Here is an 11,893-nt window from a genome sequence, read left to right as displayed (position 1 = left end):
TGTCTCTGGTTGCCTTTGTAGAGGTAGTGTTTTTAACCTGCTGATTATCATGAGGTTGGTGTTCACACATCCCTGAATGGCTGTGGGGAAACTGATCTGTGCTGCGGCTGGGAAGCTTGACATAATGCATGTCTTTTCCCCCTTGACTGTTTTGAACAGTCATAACTGTTGTTTTAACATTGTCATGTTGACTTTTTGCTTGTGGTTATAAGTCTAGTTTATTTGTTGTAGGCTGTGTGGTGGTTAACCGTATTGTTGCTCTCCACGGTTGCAGACCACCTCAATCAAAGATTTTACGTGAGGACCAGAACCACAACATGTATGTGTCGGGATGCACAGAGGTCGAGTGAAGTCCACAGTGGAAGCCTTCGAAGTGTTTTGGCGGGGTGAGTGCGATTTTAGTCATTTCTTTTAAAGAAAAACTTTTTTTCCCCCTCTGTATTAGTCTACAGTATTTACTTCTGTCCAGGCCAAAAGAAAAGGAGGATTGCCGATACTCAGCTGAACCGCGAGTCCAGTCGCTCTCACAGTGTGTTCATTGTCAAACTGGCACAAGCTCCGCTGGACGCAGATGGAGACCACATTCTGCAGGTGACTTGAACCTTGCATCTTTAGATCTTGCCGATACAGTTCTTCGTATAGAAGTGAAGGCAAAATCCACTACCTTGACCCAGGGGGAGGCAACAAGGATTTTGGGCACTGGCCAGCCAGGCTAGTACACCACATTTTTTTAGTAGCCTGGGTTTAATATCTGTGCCATGCGATATCTGAAAATACAAAATGTCTCTAGCCGGGAGGCTAGTTGGGAGAATGTTCTACCAGCCTGGTGTGACCAGTACTAGCCTGGGCTCAGTGGCTTTGGTGTACACTCCATCCCTGCCTTGACCTAACCTTAAGATAACAAACCAACAAACATCCTATAATTACTATGTGAACTAGCACAATATATATCTGTTGCTCCGTCACTAGTAGAAGCTGTGTTAGCTTATGTATGTTTCACTAGAAGACCCAATGCAGAGCAGGCATGCTAACGGCTATCACTGGACCACATGGACTTCAACCAGTGCTAGCTCTGATAGCCTAGCCTCTGATAGCCTGGCTGTGTTACAGGACAAGAACCAGGTGACTGTTAGCCAGCTGTGTCTGGTGGACCTGGCAGGGAGTGAACGCACCAGCAGGACTAAAGCAGAGGGCAGCCGCCTCCGGGAAGCAGGTGAGCTGACAACGTAGGACCCATAGAAAAATCCTTTACTTTTCTGTTTGTCTAACAGCATCACTGACCTAGCCTGGGGACCAGTCTGTTTAGCTAACATTCTGTTTGTCTAACAGCATCACTGACCTAGCCTGGGGACCAGTCTGTTTAGCTAACATTCTGTTTGTCTAACAGCATCACTGACCTAGCCTGGGGACCAGTCTGTTTAGCTCACATTCTGTTTGTCTAACAGCATCACTGACCTAGCCTGGGGACCAGTCTGTTTAGCTAACATTCTGTTTGTCTAACAGCACCACTGACCTAGCCTGGGGACCAGTCTGTTTAGCTCACATTCTGTTTGTCTAACAGCATCACTGACCTAGCCACCACTCCTTGTCTGTTTATGCCACATGTTTAGCATGACAGGCTAACATTATGTGGAATCATGACCTAAACAGGGACTGGTACCCAGACTAGTACTGACCTACTGACTTCACAACAGCACCCATCTTTACCTGGCATCTCCACTTCTTTCCCCAGGCAACATCAACCAGTCCTGATGACCTTTTAGCTCACATTCTGTTTGTCTAGAAGTCCTCCGAGAGAACCAGATGTGGGAACAAACCGGGTTGGTCATTTTCAATGAATCTCTTTGTCTAACAGATAAAACTGTAGACCAGATGAGTAGAGCACTGATATTATGTCATAAAGTAACACAATGATACTGTGTGTGTTTGTTTCAGATGGTTCCTTACAGAGACTCTAAAGTCACTCATCTGTTCAAGAACTATTTTGACGGTGAAGGGAAAGTCCGCATGGTTGTGTGTGTCACCCATCTTTACCTGGCATGGTAACCACTCTTTCCCCAGGCAAAGAAACCATGGTAACTGATCTGAGTTAGATCCCAATAACAGCCCTAAGAAACCATGGTAACTGATCTGAGTTAGATCCCAATGAATGATCTGAGTTACTTGATCCCAACTGTAGACCAGATGGTAACTGATCTGAGTTAGATCCCAATAACAGCCCCAAGAAACCATGGTAACTGATCTGAGTTAGATCCCAATAACAGCCCCAAGAAACCATGGTAACTGAGAGAACCCCCAAGAAACCATGGTAACTGATCTGAGTTAGATCCCAATAACAGCCCCAAGAAACCATGGTAACTGATCTGAGTTAGATCCCAATAACAGCCCCAAGAAACCATGGTAACTCTGAGAAACCCCCAAGAAACCATGGTAACTGATCTGAGTTAGATCCCAATAACAGCCCTAAGAAACCATGGTAACTGATCTGAAATTAGATCCCAATAACAGCCCTAAGAAACCATGGTAACTGACCTGAGTTAGATCCCAATAACAGCCCTAAGAAACCATAGTAACTGATCTGAATTAGATCCCAATAACAGCCCTAAGAAACCATGGTAACTGATCTGAGTTAGATCCCAATAACAGCCCTAAGAAACCATGGTAACTGACCTGAGTTAGATCCCAATAACAGCCCTAAGAAACCATGGTAACTGACCTGAGTTAGATCCCAATAACAGCCCTAAGAAACCATGGTAACTGACCTGAGTTAGAATAACCCAATAACAGTTAGATCCCAATAACAGCCCTAAGAAACCATGGTAACTGACCTAAGTTAGATCCCAATAACAGCCCTAAGAAATGAAAATATCAACCAGATGTAACCGTGTGTGTGTGTTCCTTCAGTTGGTCATGCGCTTTGCGGAGTTGACCCAGGAGGTTGAGGTGGCGCGGCCGGTGGACAGGCCCATTTGCAGCCTGGCGGCGGGGCGGAGACACCGTAACCAGGCCTTCAGAGACGAGTTGTCACGACGCCAGGAGGAGCGCCTGGGGGATCCAACAACACTGGTATGTACACACACATAATCACACAGAGAGAGAGGTATATCTAGCTAGCTAGCTAAAGCAGGAGTGCTTTCACATCTCATTTTAAAGCATCTGATTGTACATGGGTCATGCTAGAACCGTCCAATGTGACCACCTCAGCCAGCACTAATGTTAAGTCAAGTTAATCTGTTCTTCACTGATCTTCCAGAGGATGGCTCGGTGCTGAACCAGCTCCTGGACAGCCTGCCGGCCCTGCCTGCCTGTGAGTTGGTGGACCCCACCGATGAGCAGATCCTGCCCCGCCTCATAGAGGTGCTGGAGAGGAGGCACCGCATCCGCCAGATGATCACTGAGCAGTACACCAAAACTGGTACGGACCAGGCCACTATAGACCTAATTAAGGGTATTTTGTCAGTACAGGACCTCTTTATTTTAAATGTATGTACTGTAGTTGTCTGTTAATGTTCTGTATTATGTCATGTTCTGTGTTGACTCCAGGAAGAGTAGCTGCTGCTTCAGCGACGTCTGAAGGGGATCCTAATAAAATACTACGGCTTTAGAGCTGCACATTTAGTCTCCTGTTGTTTGAAATGTCATCGACGTCCTCTATTTAAATTCCTCATTGTGTTTTGATGTTTATCTGTCTTTTCTTGGGGCATGTTTTGCTATACGTAAATGTTTAGTTAGTGTAAACATATTGTCTACCTTTAGTGGACAAGATTAAAGTTACATTTTTACCAATGGATTCATTTCCATTCCTTTTCCCCCCTTTACCAACAGCCAACACTCTGAAATCGATGCTCCAGGAGTTTGATGGCCACCTGATGGCCAAGGAGAACTTTATCCATGAACAGCAGGGGAAACTAGGGGAGAAGGACAAGATCATGTTCAACCAGAAGAATGAGATGGATCGGCTGGAGAAGAAATCCAAAATGCTGGAATACAAGGTGAAGTCTCAGTCCTCCATCTCTCTTCTCTCCTCCCCTCTCCTCCCCCCTGCCTCGTTCTCTCTCTCCCCCCTGCCTCTCCTCAGCTACATTTTTATATCACTGAAACCCATACATTCGTACATCCTAATTGAACTAATTTGAAAATGATCCTGAACTTTTTACATACCTTTTATTGCCTTATGCCCACCCCTCTCAGATTGACATTCTTCAGAAGACCACCAATATCTATGAGGGGGACAAGCGGTCGCTGCAGCAGGAGCTGGAGAGCCGTGAGCAGAGGCTGCAGCGGGAGCTGTCGGAGAGGAAGCGCATGGAGGCACGCATGCAGGGCATGGTGTCTGACACCAAACACCAGTGGGAGAAGGAGTGTGTAAGTGGAGTGTTACCCTCAGCCCTCCTTCCACTCACTCAGCCCTCCCTCCACTCTTTCAATAGATCTGGTCCCTCAGCTGCTAACTAAGCCCAGACTGTGAGGGGGTCCCTCAGCTGCTAACTAACCACAGACTGTAGGGGTCCCTCAGCTGCTAACTAACCACAGACTGTGAGGGGGTCCCTCAGCTGCTAACTAACCACAGACTGTGAGGGGGTCCCTCAGCTGCTAACTAACCACAGACTGTGAGGGGGTCCCTCAGCTGCTAACTAACTACAGACTGTAGGGGGTCCCTCAGCTGCTAACTAACTACAGACTGTAGGGGGTCCCTCAGCTGCTAACTAACTACAGACTGTAGGGGGTCCCTCAGCTGCTAACTAACTACAGACTGTAGGGGTCCCTCAGTGTAGGGGGTCCCTCAGCTGCTAACTAACTACAGACTGTAGGGGGTCCCTCAGCTGCTAACTAACTACAGACTGTAGGGGGTCCCTCAGCTGCTAACTAACTACAGACTGTAGGGGGTCCCTCAGCTGCTAACTAACTACAGACTGTGAGGGGGTCCCTCAGCTGCTAACTAAGCCCAGACTGAGGGGGTCCCTCAGCTGCTAACTAACCCCAGACTGTAGGGGGTCACTCAGCTGCTAACTAACCAGACTGTAAGGGGGTCCCTCAGCTGCTAACTAACCCCAGACTGTGGGTCATAAACATAGTTGACGGTAGGTGTGATGGTTAGTGTAGTTCTACTTGCGTTTAGTTTAAGTTGTGTACTAGTTAACATTGGTCTTCCTCTTGCGACCTCAGGAACGTCGTGTGAACGCCAAGCAGCTGGAGATGCAGAACAAGCTGTGGGTGAAGGATGAGAAGCTGAAGCAGCTGAAGGCCATCGTATCAGAGAGCAACAACAGCACCACCTCAGAGCAGCAGCGTCCCCCACCACCCCCAGACAAGCCCCAGAGGAACTCCCGGGAGAAGGACCAGCCTCGCGCCCCTGAGAAGAGATCTCGCTCGCCACTGCCCGTGAGTTGTTACACCCTGTCACTGCCTCTCTGTCTCCCCCTCGCACTGTCATTCTCTCTCCATCTATTAATGATTGATTTGACGTTATTGTAATGGATATTGACTGTGGAACTATTCTAATGTTGATGGACTGTTGTGTTGCATGGTGGGTTGAAGATGTATGAGTCTGTCTACTAAGCAGATGCTGTGTCATCAGACCACATGTACTATTACTCTGCTGTCTCACTGTTACCGGCCACCTGCATGTGTTGTCCTCTGTTTCCCACTGCTGACATTTCTGACATTACAGTGTTCAGATAGAAACTTGTTTACTGTAGAACAGATGTGATTTGTCTGTCATGTAGAATAGGGCATCGTGTTGGTTCTATTTGTTACAATGTTATCTACACTGTTGGAGATGCTACAGCCTTCATATAATACTCCCAGACTCCCTCCTGCTACGACCCCCAGGTCTGCACAGCTCAGTGCCACCCCCTCCCACCCTCCTCCTCTGCTGGTAGTCTCTCAGTAGCCTCCGTCATCTCTGAGTGGGAGCAGAGGTTCCCCATAGGTAGGGACCCCCCCGGGACACCCGGCTCGTACGGAACAACGACCCCATACGGAAGCAGCAGTGTGGGCCGCAGGAGAGGCCAGCAATGGGCCCCTGAGACAGAGGCTCCGGGCCCCAGCCACACACATGGGCTAGACCTAGAGTCAAGCTCAAGGGTTAGTGTGTGTTAGAATTTCACTCTAAGGGACTGGTTTCCCAGACAAAGATTAAGCAATAGTCCTGCTTTTGGCTTAATCTGTGTCTTGGAAATTAGGAGGTGAACTTTAAGTAGCTGGATCTGCTGTGCTTGTAAACCCAGATAGAACTACACCCGGATAGAACTGTAGCTGCTTGGTTTGTATACTTACCTACTGTACATGTGCTCGCTATTAGGACCAGGCTGATACCAGTATCGATACTCGTTAGTGTCATGGCAAGAAAACAACACAATATTACCATATAGCAGGTTTTTAAAGGCCCGCAGAGTTTGGTCTGTTTCGTGTCTTCATTTTTGCCATGGAAACAAAAAATTGTGACGCTGGTATCATCACAGTAGTTAGATCTGCTATGCTTGTAGTCCTGTAGGCTTTAATCTGTGTGTTCGTATGTGTGTAGATGTACCGTAGTTAGTTCTGCTATGCTTGTAGTCCTGTAGGCTTTAATATGTGTGTAGATGTACTGTAGCTAGTTCTGCAATGCTTGTAGATCCTTAAACAATCACCCTGCAGAATTTCATCAATAGCTGCTTGATGTGTGTTTGGTTGTCTGTAATGGCCACCAGAGGACTGATAACCAGGGTGTCCTCTCATCACATTTATCATCACCCTTATCCTCCCATGTTATGTTACCATGTCCCCTAGTGCAGGCTGTATTATCTACAGTAGGTAACATTTTTCAGCACTTTCACATATACAATATTCACACACCTCCTCAGACTATTTGTGTACCCCAGGAAGAGTAGCTGCTTAAGCTAACGGGGATCCTAATCAACTACCAAGTACTAATAATACTCTTATGAAACAATCCATTCATAATGCTGTAGATTGCTGCTGTAAAACTCCTATCTAACCTGGTTTCAATCATAATGTTGGCAGCTAATGTGTATATACAGTGGCAAGAGAAAGTATGTGAAATACCTGGATTTCTGCATAAATTGATCATATATACAACAGTCTGCTTAAACTAACACAAACAATTATACTTTTCATTGAACACACTTTAAACATTCACAGTGCAGGGTGGGAAAAGTATGTGATCCCTTGGATTTAATAACAGGTTGACCCTCCTTTGGAAGCAATAACCTCAACCAAATGTTTTCTGTAGTTGCAGATCAGACCTGCACAACGGTCAGGAGGAATTTTGGAACATTCCTCTTTACAAAACTGTTTCAGTTCAGAAATATTCTTGTGATTTCTGGTGTGAACTGCTCTCTTGAGGTCATGCCACAGCATCTCAGTCAGGTTGAGGTCAGGACTGATTGGGCCACTCCAGAAGGTGCATTTTCTTCTGTTGAAGTCATTCTGTTGTTGATTTACTTCTGTGTTTTGGGTCGTTGTCCTGTTGCATCACCCAACTTTTGTTGAGCTTCAATTGGCGGACAGACAGACAGCCTTACATTCTCCTGCAACAAGTCTTAATAACTTGAGTTAATTGTTCTGTCTGATAGCAAGCTGTCCAGGCCCTGAGGCAGCAAAGCAGCCCCAAACCATGAGGCTCCCTCCACCATACTTTACAGTTGGGATGAGGTTTTCATGTTGCTGTGCAGATTTCTTTCTCCACACAGTGTTGTGTGTTCCTTCCAAACAACTTTAGTTTCATCTGTCCACAGAATATTTTGCCAGTAGCTCTGTGGAACATCCAGGTACTCTCTTGGACTCGTCAGATGTTAGCATGTTCCAGAGATCTCTGGAAGTCTTTAGCTGACACACTAGGATTCTTCTTAACCCCATTGAGTATTCTGCACTGTGCTCTTGTAGTCATCTTTGCAGGACTGCCACTCCTAGGGAGAGGAGCAAAAGTGCTGAACTTTCTCCATTTATAGACATTTTGTCTTACTGTGGACTGATGAACATCAAGGCTTTTAGAGATACTTTTGTAACCCTTTCCAGCTTTATGCAGGTCAACAATTCTTAATCTTAGGTCTTCTGAGATCTTTTGTTCGAGACATGGTTCACATCAGGCAATGCTTCTGAATAGCAAACTACATTTCTTTGTAAAACTTTTTTTGTAGGGCAAGGCAGCTCTAACCAACGTCTCATTGATTGGACTCCAGGTTAGCTGACTCCAATTTAGCTTTTGGAGAAGTCATTAGCCTTGGGGTTCACATACTTTTTCCAACCTACACTGAATGTTTAAATGATATATTCAATATAGACAAAAGAAACCATAGTTATTAGTTTAAGTACAGTGTCTATTGTTGTGACTTAGATGAAGATCAGGTCCAATTTGAAAACCAATTAATGCAGAAATCCAGGTGATTCCAAAGGGTTCACCTACTTGCCACTGTATATTGACTTACAGTATACTTGTCATTGGTCTTCTATTAGCCAAGCTTACAGGAAGGGTTTTTAGAAAAACATCTGTTTTACGTGAACCTCTACAGCATAGAGGATTGTCCAATTATACCTGTTAACCAAACCACCTCAAACTATACTGTGTATAAACCATGGGCTTTATGTTCTGCCAGCCCACTCTACCCACAGCCCACTTTACCCACACTAATGCCTGTGTTCTGCCAGCCCACTTTACCCACACTAACGCCTGTGTTCTGCCAGCCCACTTTACCCACACTAATGCCTGTGTTCTGCCAGCCCACTTTACCCACACTAACGCCTGTGTTCTGCCAGCCCACTCTACCCACACTAACGCCTGTGTTCTGCCAGCCCACTGCCAGCCCACTCTACCCACACTAACGCCTGTGTTCTGCCAGCCCACTCTACCCACACTAACGCCTGTGTTCTGCCAGCCCACTCTACCCACACTAACGCCTGTGTTCTGCCAGCCCACTCTACCCACACTAACGCCTGTGTTCTGCCAGCCCACTCTACCCACACTAACGCCTGTGTTCTGCCAGCCCACTCTACCCACACTAACGCCTGTGTTCTGCCAGCCCACTCTACCCACACTAACGCCTGTGTTCTGCCAGCCCACTCTACCCACACTAACGCCTGTGTTCTGCCAGCCCACTACCCACACTAACGCTGCTACTACTAACCCGATGGCCCTTAACACCACAACTGTCAATAATTCCCTGATTTTTGTCTTTTCCTCCCTGTTTTAAATGGGACCCACCAGACCACTGGGACACCGATTCGCCCGCACCACAGACGCTCCCACTCAGCGGGTGGGCAGCGATGGGTAGATCACAAACCACTCTCTAATTTGGATTTAGACACGGTCATGCAGCCAATCATACCCAATGCAATCAAAGTGTCAGCGGCCAGCGAGAAAGCTCTGTCTAAATGCCACAAGTATGTTCTCACGCATCAGGAGCTTGCCTCCGATGGGGAGATTCAGACCAAACTGATCAAGGTAAAAAAAGAAGAAAAAAATCTATTTCCTCAATTGGTGTCTCTTTTTTGTTTCTGTCTCATATTTGAGACTTTTTCACCTTCGATACCCCATAATAAATGATTTTCTTTTTTCTTTTTTGCGGATACATTTACATAAGTATTCAGACCCTTTACTCAGTACTTTGCACCTTTTGGAAGCGATTACACCCTCGTCTTCTTGGGTATGACGCTACAAACATCCCCACAACATGATGCTGCCACCACCATGCTTCACCATAGGGAGGGTGCCAGGTTTCCTCCATATCTGACTCTTGGCATTCAGGCCAAAGAGTTCAATCTTGGTTTCATAAGAGCAGAGAATCTTGTTTCTCATGGTCAGAGTCCTTTAGGTGCCTTTTGGCAAACTGCAAGCAGACTGTCTTATGCCTTCTACTGAGGAGTGGCTTCCGTCTGGTCACTCTACCATAAAGGTCTGATTGGTGGAGTGCTGCAGAGATGGTTGTCCTTCTGGAAGGTTCTCCCATCTCCTCAGAGGAACTCTGGAGCTCTTTCAGAGTGACCATCAGGTTCTTGGTCATCTCCTTGACAAAGGCTCTTCTCCCCCGATTGCTCAGTTTGGAGTCTTAGTGTGCGCCTTTCCAAATCATGTCCAATCAATTGAATTTACCACAGGTGGACTCCAAGTTGTAGAAACATCTCAAGGATGATCAATGGAAACAAGATGCACCTGAGCTCAATTTCAGTATTGTAGCAAAGGGTCTGAATACTTTATTTAAAATTTAATAAACTGTTTGTCAACTTTGTCATTATGGGGTATTGTGTATAGATTTAGTTTTTTATTTCTTAATCTTGTTTTAGAATAAGGCTGTAATGTAACAAAATGTGGATAAAGTGGTGAGGTCTGAATACTTACCCAATGCACTGTCCCTGATTTACCTGTAGAGGGAAATGCATTTGTATCCCTCACTTTGAGTCTTTCTGCGTGGTACATCTCTTAATCTGATAGTTGTCTACCTCTTCAGGGAGACGTGTTCAGAACGAGAGGTGGAGGACAAGCCGTGCAGTTCACAGACATCGAAACGCTTCGACAGGAATGCCCAACTGTTTCAAGGTATGCCCATTGGCCAACCCATCAGTTATTATGCAGACACTTTGACAGATTGTGTGTAGCGTTGCAAAATTCTGGTAACTTTCCCACCATTTCTAGGTTTCCAGAAAGCCTGTCTGCATGATTTTGTATTTTGTGCTTATTTCCAGGAATATTCCAAGTGGTATTTCTGGAAAACTTTTGCAACCCTATCAGAAATCATCTTCTGTTGAGATGAGGACATATTACCTCATGGTCTCCTCTTCTTGAAATAATAGTTGACTCTGAATGACCTACACTAAAAACATAGCCCTGATGTGAATATTTTCTGTTCCATGAAGTCGTAAGAGGAGGTCATCGGGAGACGGGCCAGGACAACATGATGGAAACAAGATGGACTGGAACGACAGAGAGAACAGGGTAAGCTGTCCCCACTACTGTCCATCACTCATTCACCACGGCTGGAGTAAAACTGCTATTAGATTTTGTAATGATACCTGCTCATAAAGGTATAAAATGGTTTCTCCCAACAGGCACCAGTGGCAAGCACAAGCTCAGCTCTTGGTCTCCAGAATGGCTATCAGAAGTGAGAATTTATATCACATTCCAGTAGGGATTTTGACTGACAACATTGCATGTTTTCATAGTATTGACTAATTGACTGCTGATGACAAATTACACTTCTTTTCTCCATCCCTTTCAGACGCAGGAAGTAGGAACTGGACAGATCATCTTTTTCTATGCTGGAAGTGTCTTGTCCATTGGACTAGTGAACTTACCATCACTTTAAACTATGCATCTTGTTTTTTTAAAGTCAAGCTTTTTATAGAACTGTTTTTCTAGACAAGTGATGATCAAGACCTGAGTTGTATTTAATCATGACTGTAGCTTAAAAGGGACATTTTCGATTAGATTTGTATTAGATGATTTAGAGAACTTATCTTATCTCTTATCACATTGAATAGAGTGTCATTGTATAGTTTACCACCTTCACCTATGAAACTTTCCTTCACTGGTTTTTCACACCCAAAGACTTTAGATGACAAAATGTAACTTTTTTTCCTTCTCAGTTTCAAGGCACTGGTTGTAATAGACCTATATTCACACATAATCTGCAGAAAATCAATGGTAGAAGGCTGCTAGTGCAATGACCCCAATTATATACTTTGCTAAAGCCTGCCGGTCAGTCTCTGTCTGACTGCAAATACATGTATTTTTGAAGGAATGTACTATTTAAAAACTGGAAAAAAAATAAATCAAGAAATGAGAATGATCTTTAACCACCTTGTTTATATTACTGTATAACCATATGAATGGCAGGTCTTGCTTTGGAGGTAGATGTAGCGCTGCAGGCCCCAAACATAATCAATCGAAACCAGTTGG

At 45.2% G+C, this 11,893-nt stretch overlaps 1 pseudogene; it reads left to right on the top strand.

Moving 5' to 3' along the window:
* The first annotated feature begins 49 nt into the window (after nucleotides 1–49).
* On the top strand, nucleotides 50–11,773 carry LOC124023643 (annotated as a pseudogene).
* The last annotated feature ends 120 nt before the right edge of the window (nucleotides 11,774–11,893 follow it).

Source organism: Oncorhynchus gorbuscha, unplaced genomic scaffold (genome assembly GCF_021184085.1).
Source record: "Oncorhynchus gorbuscha isolate QuinsamMale2020 ecotype Even-year unplaced genomic scaffold, OgorEven_v1.0 Un_scaffold_1664, whole genome shotgun sequence".
NCBI classification, from domain to species: Eukaryota; Metazoa; Chordata; class Actinopteri; order Salmoniformes; family Salmonidae; genus Oncorhynchus; species Oncorhynchus gorbuscha.
The sequence above is the reverse complement of the archived record's forward strand: the minus strand, read 5'-3'. Positions and strand labels throughout refer to the sequence as shown.